Here is an 11922-nt window from a genome sequence, read left to right on the forward strand (position 1 = left end):
AGGCCTGAACTCTACTCAGAACATCGCCTCATTACAGCATCTCCAAACTTGAGGAAAAAGCCATCTCCCTCTTTTGTGATACTCAAAGCACACCCCCCTCCTATTGAACTAACTTGGGGAGGATCGAAAAATCCTGGGTAAAGCAGAAAATTTTTCTGCCTGTCCAAACAAACTGACTTAAGAAACCAACCAAGCCACAAGACCACAAGCAGACCAGAGACTACAACCAGAGGCTGATTACAGACACAAGGAGGATACAGGATTTTTCCCAACCCTCCCCAAAAAATCAAAGAACTTTTTTTTCCTCTTCTTCTTTTTTATTATGCCTTTAAAAAGTTTTTTTTCTTTTCTAAAACTTTTTTTAATCTTTAATTTTTACCTTTTTTGAAAAACAAATATTTTCTAGTAACTTTTTTCCCCCTTATAATCTTTATTTTAGGGACACATGTGTGTGTGCGTTTTTCTTTCTTTTTTTTTTCTTCTTTTAAAAATTTTTTTCTTTTTGTGTTTTGCTTAGCTCGACTGAATTTCTGATCTTTTTTTTTCTTTCTTCCTTACCCTTCTCATCTTTTCCTCTCTTTTGTTCCTCTTTATGGGACTTAATTGTTGTTATGCACATCCTCAGATAAACCCGTAGTTAACTATTAGGCTCTATCCCCCATTGTGTACACACTTAATCCAAATTTATTACTCAATTCAAAACTTCTGAGACTTAAATTCCTTAATAGCAGTACTACCTCTTTATACCTATATAACATTTTAAGTATTTTTATTTTTAAAATTTTCACATCTCCATTATATCCCTCCCCTTCTCTGAATATATTCCCATTCTTTGAATAGTTTGTTCTCAAATCTGCATATTACTAATTTTTATTTTTCTATTTTTTTCTGGTCTCTTTTTTCCCTTTCAATTTCTTCTTGTTTTTTCTCTCTCTACTTCCATCCTATCCAACCTATTTCCTGCTTTGAGACGAGGACTTAGTTAACTCTCCCTGTATCTTCCCACATCACTCCATTAGTATTTTTTTACCCACATCTCTCCCTAACCCTAATAACTTCTGGTTTACTAAATTCTTCTTTGAGGTTCATAGCCCATTAATATATAGTTGTTTGAGGTTGAATAAAGGTATCTGTTGAACTAGATTGTGTCTGCAGACTATTGACTATGCAAACTCAGACTTTGGTTGATGCTTGCCTTAAGTTAGTGTTCTTGGACAAAACTGGTGTTACTTTCATTCCAAATGGGCAGAGTAAGGCGGAAAACCACAGGAAAAATGGCAGGTCCGGGTATCTCCATTCCCATTCATGATAATCAGAGGACAGAACAGATAATGAATAATTCAGAGGAGAGTTCCCAAATAGGTCTACAAACACTGCTGGCAAACATGATAAATGAAAAGGTTGAAACCATACAAAGAACTCTGTATGAGCATGATAGAAAGAGAGAGGACACAAACAAAAGGTCAATGCAGGAAAAGATTGAAAATTTACAAAGGATTCTGTATGAGCATTAGAGGGAAAGAGAGGAGACAATAAAAAGTTCTATACAGGAATATCATGAGGGTGAGGAAGATACTCAAAAACTGATACAGGATTTGCGTGTGCAGCTTCTTGAGAATACTCAAAGAGACAGGCAGGAATGGCATGAACAGGAAGAAGCTAAGCAAAAAGTAATACAGAAATTGAGAGAGAAGGATGAGAATACACAAAGATCACTAAAGGCATTCATGGGATCCATTAACAAAGAGCTGAAGGAAGTCAGGGAAACCACAAAGGGAATGCTGAATGGAACCCAACAGAAGGAATGGGAGTCCAAGGAAACCATAACCAATTAACTAAGTGATTTGAGAATAAACACTGAACACCAAATTAAGGAAGTAAAGAAGTGCATACAAGATCTAAAACAAGGCTTCAACAAAGAATGTGAAGACATCAAAGCTGACCAATTAGAAGGAAAAGAAATAAAAAACAAAGTAGAAAGTCTTAACAGCAGGTTAGACCATGCAGAAGATCGAAACTCGGGGATTGAAGATAGCCTAGATATTATAGAGAAAGAACATACAACCATCCAAGACAAGTCCAAAAAATATGATAGATCTATCCAACACTTGGAAGACACCATCAAAAGACCTAATCTAAGGATAATGGGTGTAGAGGAGTACCTAGAAACAGAAGTTAATGGTCTAGGAAATTTGTTTAACAGGATCCTAGCAGAGAACTTCCCAAACATTCAAAAAGATAGGCTTATTCAGATACAAGAACCTTTTAGAACTCCAAATAGACCAGATCAGAATAGAACATCACACTGTCACATTATAATCCACACAGGATCAACTCAGACAAAGGAAAAGATCCTTAAAGCTGTCAAGGAGAAAAGGTTAATCACCTATAAAGGGAAATCATTTAGAATCACCTCAGATTTCTCAGCAGAGACAATCAAAGCAAGAAGAGCCTGGAATGATGTATGCCAAGCCCTAAAAACAAACAAGTATCCACCAAGAATACTGTACCCAGCTAAACTCTCCTTCATAACTATAGGCCAAATAAAAACATTCCATAGCAAAGAAAAATTGAAACAATACATCTCCACCAAACCAGCCCTAGAAAAGATTCTTAAGGATGTCCTTCACAGAGAAAACCAACAAGACCACTATAAAGGCCAAAAAACTACACCAAAAGTGAGAATCCAAGAACCATAGGAAGAACACAGTTTTCGCAACCTCAAGAAGGTGGATAACATGGCAGGAACTCCCAAATACCTCTTAGTCCTAACTCTTAACATTAACGGACTTAACTTTAAAATTAAGCGAAATAGACTGTCTAGTTGGATTAAAAAACAAGATCCTTCTATCTGCTGCCTTCAGGAGTCACACCTTGCCCATAAAAACAAACACATTTTCAATGTTAAAGGCTGGAGCAAAATCTACCAAGCAAACGGCCCCCATAAACAGGCGGGAGTTGCAATCCTAATATCAGATAAAATAGATTTCAAATTAAAATTCGTGAGAAGAGTTAAAGAAGGTAGCTAAATACTAATTAAGGGATCTCTCTTTCAGGAGGATATTACAATTCTAAATATCTATTCGCCAAAATTGTAGCACCCAAATATATCCAAGAAACACTACTTTCCCTCAAATCCCATATAGATCCAAAGACATTAATTGTTGGGGATTTTAACACACCACTCTCCACACTAGATAGATCAATTCGGCAAAATTCAACAGAGAAACATCAGAAATAAACAGCTGCATAGGTCAACTAGATTTAAAAGACATCTACCTAATATTTCACCCAGCAGCATCAGAATACACGTTTTTCTCAGCAGCACATGGAACATTTTCTAAAATAGACTACATTTTTGGCCACAAAGCAAACTTGTCCAAATTCAGAAACATTTAACTTATACCTTGCATTCTCTCTGACCACAAGGGAATAAAATTAGAACTCAACACTAACAGCCACCAAAGAATTTCCGGTAACACATGGAGGCTGAACAACAGTGTTGGACACCCAGTGGGTCATGGAAGTGATTAGATGTGAAATTCAAGTATTCATGATATTCAACAAAGATGTACACACAAATTACCAGCTCCTCTGCGACATAGCAAAGGCAGTACTCAGAGGCAAGTTATAGGTCTGAGTTCCCAAGTCAACTAATTGGAGAGATCTGAAACCAACACATTAATGAGACGTCTGAACCTCCTTGAAAAAGAGCAGCAAGATAAACCCCAATCAGGTAGACGGAAAGAAATAATTAAAATTAAATCAGAATTAAACGAATAAGAATCCAAAAAAAAAAACTATACAAAGTATCAACAAAACAAAGAGTTGGATCTTCGAAACAATCAACAAAATTGCCAGACCCTTAGCAAATCTTATCAGAAAAAGAAGAGAACACACCCAAATAAATAAACTCAGAGATGAGAATGGAAACATCACCACGGAAACAACCAAGATTCAGAACGTTATAAGGGAATATTTCTCAAAACTTTATGCTAATAAGTTTGAGAACTTGACAGAAATAGTCCTTTTCCTAGCAAATATTGGCATGCCAAAACTAAACCAAGATGAGTTAAATCAGCTTAACAGGCCCATATGAAGCATTGAAATAGAAACAACAATAAGAGACATCCCAGCTAAGAAAAGTCCAGGACCAGATGGTTTTACAGCAGAATTCTACAAGGCCTTCAAAGCAGAGCTCACACCAATACTCCTCCAACTCTTCAATGAAATTGAAAGAGAATGTTCACTACTGAACTCGTTCAATGAAGCCATCATATCCCTCATACCAAAACCAGGCAAGGACTCATCAAAGAAAGAGAACTATAGACCCATTTCTTTGATGAACATTAATGCAAAATTTCTCAACAAAATTTTGGCCAAACGATTATAACAATTCATCCAAAAAATCATACACCAAGATCAAACAGGATTCATTTCAGGGATGCAAGCTGTTTCAATATACGCAAATCAAGTATTATTATTCATAACATAAACAGGAGCAAGGATAAGAACTGTATGGTTATCTCAGTAGATGCAGAAAAAGCATTTGACAAGATCCAACACCCCTTTATGATGAAGGTTTTGGAAAAATTAGGAATCCATGGAACATCCCTCAATACAATAAAGGCTGTATATGACAAACCTACAGCCAGCATTATACTTAATGGTCAAAAACTAAAGCCATTTCCTCTTAACTCAGGAACAAGACAAGGATGTCCACTCTCTCCACATCTCTTCAATCTAGTATTAAAATGCCTAGCTACAGCAATAAGACAAGATAAAAAACATAAAGGGGATCCAAATAACGAAAGAAGAAATAAAACTCTCCCTCTTTGCAGATGACATGATCTTGTATTTAAAGAATCCCATAGACTCCACTCCCAAATTACTCAAGCTGATTCAAAACTTTGACTAAGTAGTAGGGTATAAAATTAACCCCAAAAGTCAATGGCTTTTCTGTATGCCAACAATGAGAAAAGTGTGGATGAAATTAGGAAAGGAACTCCATTTGTAATCCCACCTCAAAAAATAAAATACCTAGGAATTAACTTAACCAAAGAAGTGAAGGACCTCTATGATGAAAATTTTAAAATCTTGAAAAAGGAAATCAAAACAACTTACAAAATGGCAAAATCTCACATGCTCCTGGATTGGAAAGATTAACATTGTGAAAATGGTAATACTTCCTAAGGCTATCTACAAATTCAATGCGATACCTATCAAAATTCCAAACTCATTCCTCAAGGAAATAGAAGAGGCAATCCAAAAATTCATATGGAACAATAAAAGACCCCAAGTAGCAAAAATGCTCCTCAACGGAAAGAACACTGCTGGTATAATATCAATACCAAATTTCGAACTCTAATATAAAGCTATGGTAATCAAAACTTCTTGGTACTGACATAAGAACATGCCTCAGGACTAATGGAATAGAATTGAAAACCCAGAAATGAACCTATAGACCCATACCCAATTAATGTTTGATAAGGGAGCTAAAATAATAGAATGGAAGAAAGACAGCCTCTTCAGTAAACGGTGCTGGCAAAATTGGTTAACTACTTATAGAAAACTATAACTAGATCCTTATATAACACACTACACCGGAATAAACTCCAAATGGATCAAAGACCTCGGAGACAAAGCAGACACTCTGAAAACGTTACAGGATGGAATAGGAGAAACCCTAGGTCTCCTTGGCTCTGGTCCAAATTTTCTTAATAGAGACCCGGAAACACAACAAATTAAAGAAAGGTTGGACAAATGGGATTGCATGAAGTTGCAGAGCTTCTGCATGGCAAAGGACATAGCTAGCAAGATCAGTAGAAAGCCCACGGATTGGGAGAAGATCTTCACTAGCAATATAAGGGATAAGGGTCTCATATCTCAAATATACTTGGAACTCAAAAAAATCAAATCCCCCAACAACATATCCTCAAAGAAACAACTGCCCAATAAATAAGTGGCCTAAAGACTTAAAGAGAAACTTCTCTGAAGAAGAAACAAGGATGGCCAATAGACACATGAGCAAATGTTCAACCTCCCTAGCCATAAAAGAAACGCAAATCAAAACAGCATTGAGATACCACCTCACACCAGTTAGAATGGCTATAACCAAGAACTCTAACAACAACAGATGCTGGAGGGGATGTGGACAGAAGGGAACCTTACTTCATTGTTGGTGGGAATGTAAACTTTTTCAACCACTTTGGAAAGCAGTATGGAGGTTCCTCAAGACTTCACATAGAGCTCCCCCATGACCCAGCAATCCCACATTTGAGCATTTACCCAAATTTTCACAAACATGACCACACTAAAGCTACCTGTACAACTATGTTTATTGCAGCCTTATTTACCATAGCTAAAATCTGGAACCAACCCAGATGCCCCTCAGTAGATGAATGGATCATGAAAATGTGGTATATATACACAATGGAATTCTATGCCTCCATCAGAAAAAATGACATTTCCCCATTTGTTAGGAAATGGAAAGGCTTGGAAAAAATTATATTAAGTGAAGTAAGCCAAGCCCAAAGAAACATAGGTTCCATGGTTTCCCTTATTTGCAATATTTAGTATATGTTTGAGTAAAGCAGGAAAGGTCAGATAATGTGATGTTAGGAAAATGAACCCTTGATATGTTTTTAAATGTTTTATTCTTTCATGCCTTTGTTTCTAACTCATTTATAAGATTATATTTTTGTTGCTTTGTATGTCCCACCCCCAGAGTACAACCCCTGCTTTCACTATATTTGATGTTGGTATAATTTGTGGAGGAGATGTGGAAAAACAAGTCGTTTAAGGATACAGGTGGACCCGATGCAACTATGAGAAGTACAAATTGTCATGTCAAAAACGAACTTTACAACTTTGGTGCGGGGTGTGGCCTTTGGGGTTGGGGCGTTGGGAGAGGCTGGGAAGGGATATGAAGGGTAAACAAAGGAGGAGGCTGCAATGATTGATAAATGTACTCATTATCTTGTCCATGTAATTGTAACGCATCTGTACAGTGTGTTCACAAAAAATAAAAATAAAAAATAAAAAATTAAAAAAAATTTAAAAAGAAAAAAGGAAAAAATGCGCACAAGTTAAAAAAAAAAAGAGAAACTTTTATCACACAGAGATTAAGAAGTAGCCTAAGAGATTTAGAATGATAAAGGCAATGAGCAAAAGCCTAGTTTACAACTATTTCTTCAATAACCAAAAATGGTTCTCTAGACCAGTTTCTGGTATACCTTATTTACTATCATTTTTTTTCTTCCATCTGGAGTTACTCCTTATTTTCTGTCACAACTATTAATTAGCCTCTGCCTTTTTGATGCCAAAACTGATCAAAAGGAATTCAAAATCACACTTAGACTACTTTTCACTTTGTGATGAGCAGTGATGACACAAAATCCTTGAATCCTTGAATTTGCAGAATTAATCTTCAGCTCACATCTAAGCACATTCCTGGCATTAATTGCGGTGACTTAATGAACAAAACTTTTTTCAACACAGTATCCTAACATAAGTAAAATACATGAATTACGGGCTATTATTAGGTGTCAGTATGGAAGTAGCAATTATGTATTTCAAATATGGGTTCTTTATTTTCCATTTACTAATTTTTTTGCCAGTCTTGGGGCTTAAACTCAGGGGTAGGGAATTATTCCTGAGCTTTTTTTTCTCAAGGCTAGCACTCTACCACTTGAGGCACAGCATTCCTTCTAGTGTTTTTCTTTTTTCTGTGTTACCGAGGAATTGAACCCAGGGCTTCATGCATGCTAGGCAATCACCGTACCATGAAGCCACATTCCCAGAGCCCTAAATGACTTTCTTAAGAAGGCATTACATTTTCACTCCGTAACTATGTATCATAAGTTTGGCCAGGTGCTAGAAAATGATGTAGAAAGCAATACAATTCAATAAGTCCAGTAAGGCTGGATGGACAATGAATTTCATGGTCTAGCCAGGGAACAGTGGGGCTTACCTCAGGGAGCTGTTTCAACAGGCTGAGCAAGACAGCTCCTGTCCCACAGCCCACCTCCAGAATGAGAGGGTCACCTTGGATTCCAACCACATGGGGATGCTGGACCCCCTCCTCCAGCACCTATTCAACCAGTTTTTGTAAAAGAGAGAGAGAGAAGTCAGAATTAAAATTAAGTTGAGTGCCGGTGGCTCAGAACTCTAATCCTAACTACACTGGAGGCTGACATATGAGGATCATGGTTCATAGCCAGCCCCCGCAGGAAGGTCTTTGAGACTTTTATTTCCAAAGAACCACCAGAAAACCACAAGTGGTGCTGTGGGCTCAAGTGATAGAGCACTAGCCTTTTGCTGAGGAGCTCAGGAACAGTGCCCATGCCTAGGGTTCAAACCCCACAAGTGACAAGAAGTGGACTTCCTACCACAAGAAGTGAATTGAATTGCACCCATTGTCTTAGGGAGCATGGTAGTGAAGTCAGGCCGAGCTTCCTGTGAAGTTGAAGTCATAAGGACGTCACCTGACTTCTCTGTGCCTCGGTTTCCCCAGATGCAAAATTCAACACAGTAAAGGATCCCCTTCCTCATGGGGATAGGGTAATGATGAAAGAGAGCCATGGTTTGTTTCAAAATCCCCAGCTGTTGCATGATTAATAACTGCTCCACCTGAGTCCTTTGTGGGTATCTTCCTGTCATTTGCTCACAGAATTGCAGAGAACCTTCTCTGTATGCCACTCACTCCATGCCAAGCCATGCTCCAGAGATTCCCTCTCTATAAATCCCTTGTTTCCTCAAAACCGTCCTGTTAGGAGAATGAGGTCTGATGGTTGTGGCCCTACCCAGAGCTTCACCTGTGGTCAAGAATCGGGTGCTGTGAACTAAAAGTTTGGGATAATCCATCTAAATCGCTGACTGAGCATGGCGCTACATGTTTACAACTACAGAGGACCAGGCCTGGTGGGGCATACCTGTCCCAGATAGGAGAACCTCAATCCAATCCAACTAGAGCATATATTGAGTTTCTGTTTCAGAAATGCCCAAGACAGAAAGGTGGCTCCTCAGATCCAAGAAAGGGGTCATGGTGCCCCCAGAGGCGTGTCTGATCCCAGGTAGTGGTCATTTGGGAGCAGCCACTCACCTGTGCTGCTGGGAAAAGCTGCTGGAGGCTGCTCCAGGTGGGGCAAGCAGCAATGGCAGCGGCATTGCAAACACATGGGCCAAGAGCAGAGAACCAGGGCCAGGGACCAGGTCAGGTCTTTAGGCGGGCTGGCAGTGTACCATTGCCTGAGGTTTGAAATCCTGCAACTTGGAAAGGTGAGGAGGGAGCGAGGGTGTGGGCAGGTATCTCAATTTTCTACTATATTCCAAAGTTGCTTGAGTCTCTTCCTCACCACTCAGCCACCTCTACCTTCCTCAACTGCTGGTAGTGTTGTAAACTAACAGAGGGAATCCCGGGTACTACTAGGCAGCATGGAATGTGGGCGTGGTCACCATTCTTATATCCCATTGGTCAGAAATAATCATGAAAGAATGGGGGTGTGGCCAGAATTCTGTGATGCAAGCAGCATTTGCGGAGTCAAGAAGATAGCAGCTCCCCCAGCCCTTTTCCCACTGAACAATGTCCAATTCAGTTGGAGATGAGATGGTGACCTGCTTTAGCTGGATGACTACACAGATTGTTCTGTATGTCTGTTTGTTGCCAGACCCGGACCTTGAACTCAGGATCTGGGCACAGTCTGAGCACTGCTTTTGTTCAAGGCTCGCCCTCCACACTGGAGCCCTGGGCTTCTGGCTTTGTTGGCACTGAAGTTGGACAGAGGTGTCAAGGACTTTCCTGACTAGGATGACTTTGACCATGATCCTCCCATCACAGCCTTGTAAGTATCAAGGAGGACTGCTGAGAGCCACTGGTGCCTGTCTAATCATTGGTCTTGCTGATATTCTTGGACAGCCCAGTGAGTACCCTATCTCCAGGTTGAAGTGGTGGGAGCTGGAGCTCACAGTTGGAATCCTGGTTCTGCCACCTCCAAATGGCTGGAGATCCTAAGGAACTCATTCCTATCCATATTAATACCAATGGAATGTGATGTATGTCATGGTTGGGCAGTTCTTGAATGATTCTAGGATATAATTATAAACAATTATATTATAGGACACTGATTGATTTTAGTTAATTATTAAGCAGTTAAACAATCACATTCATAAAATGGAGACATTATGAAATGCTTAAGAATTGGGCCTCACATACTGCAAAGGTACCATTTTTCTGCCAGCACTGGGATTGAAACTCAATGTCTTGGTAACTCTGTTGCACTGTGTGGGAATGGGAAGCTGGCCAACTTAAAGTCAAGAAATTCAGGTCTGTTCCTTATGCCTAAAATAGATCTCCATCACTAGAAAACATCCTATTCATGTACAATTTACATGTATGATTTTTATTTATAAACATATGTTGACTCCATATTGCATTCAGTGTAGTTATTTTATTTTGTTGTTTTATTCATGTATTGACCATTTATTTTATTGACTATTATGGAACATAAAACATTGATTACATTGATTACACAGGATATAGGTCTGCATATGTATTCCACTTCATACCTGACACCCATGACTTTCACAGAAAAGGAAAACATGTATCACCATCATCTTCTTACTCCATGATTAATTTTGGGGAGTGCTGGCATCTGAACTCAAGACCTACAAGCCTTCAAGGCCCAATTCATGAATGGGTGAATGTTAGCATGCCATCCTGGGGCAAATTGAGCTGACAGGCTGTTTCCAGGTCCTCAGATCAAGGCCCAGGGGTGACCAAAATAAGAAAAGATTGACATGCAGATGGCAGTATGCTAATAAATATAAATCTTTATAGAGTGTCAGAGAAGTCTATACAGTATTCAGTTATATAGACTACATTCCTTCCAATTCCTGGGTATTAATTATACCTCCATGTAATTAATGTAATTAAGGTAATGTAATTAATTGTTTTCATCCTTAAACTGTTAATGAAATCAGTGTCCTTTAATTATTGCATTCCTTTAAGTAATAATATTCTTTCAATACTTCATAAATATTAAATAAAATGCATCAACCTCCTGAAATGATGCTGTCTAATTTTATAGGAGCATCATTCATGATCAATTCATTCAACCGTGACATTGACAATATTCCATTGTTAATCCTATGGATGGGAACCATTTTCTTAGTAGCTCCTGCCATTGGTTGGTCTCAGGACAGGGATTCGAAATCAGGGCCTATGTTACCACGTGGGCCTATGGCATCCCTGATAGTCTGGCAGCCTTCAGCAATGCAAGATGAAGTACCCTTTGCAACAGTGTCATTCAGACCTATGAGGGTCACCATGCAAAGGAAGAAAACATAAAATGGCCATATTTTTTCTGTGCATTGCTTTCTTTGCAAGGCCTGAGGGTCTATGATCCCAGGAGGAGCTGTAGATCTAGTGGCTGCAACCCAGCCTAGGGTGATCAAAGCTGAGGCAGAGTTGCCTCGACCTGAGTTCAAGCGCCATATTGAGGAAAGTAAAATTTAAGAAAAATTTAGCTCCCTGGCTTGCAATTCACGCTGTTTATTCTTCCAGGCTTTGGCTTTGAACTCAGGATCTGGGTAAATCTGCAGCAATGTGGATGAAGGGAAAGATCACCGTATTTGAAGAAAAGAAAGTTAGGCCTGTTCACTAGTCCTGTATTCAAGCCCTAGCCCTGGAAACATACTATTTATATACATTGTAAAGATAGGATTTATACTTACCTATAGATGTTCAGTCCATACATGTTTGGTGTGGTTGTTCTTGTATTTTTTGTTTAATTCATTTATTTACCATTGACTGTACTAAGATGAAACACCTTAATTTTATTACATTGATGACATCCTATCACAGAGCATCTAGATTTATAGAAATGTTCTCCATCATGCCAGGATTCTCAGGATCACCCAGGA

General features: G+C 38.8%; 1 long non-coding RNA gene across 1 annotated transcript in view; it reads right to left on the bottom strand.

The window, feature by feature from the left end:
- Positions 1-9381, bottom strand: part of LOC138811645 (uncharacterized) — a 62185-nt gene extending 52804 nt beyond the window's left edge. Inside the window, exons 1-2 of the long non-coding RNA XR_011367468.1 lie at positions 9104-9381; positions 7973-8092 (exon numbers count right to left, since the gene is read on the bottom strand). This is a non-coding gene — a long non-coding RNA (uncharacterized lncRNA). The remainder of the gene's footprint in view (positions 1-7972; positions 8093-9103) is intronic.
- Between the last annotated feature and the right edge of the window lie 2541 nt (positions 9382-11922).

This window comes from Dipodomys merriami, unplaced genomic scaffold, assembly GCF_024711535.1.
Source record: "Dipodomys merriami isolate MVZ:Mamm:240054 unplaced genomic scaffold, mDipMer1.0.p SCAF_544, whole genome shotgun sequence".
Taxonomy (NCBI): Eukaryota; Metazoa; Chordata; class Mammalia; order Rodentia; family Heteromyidae; genus Dipodomys; species Dipodomys merriami.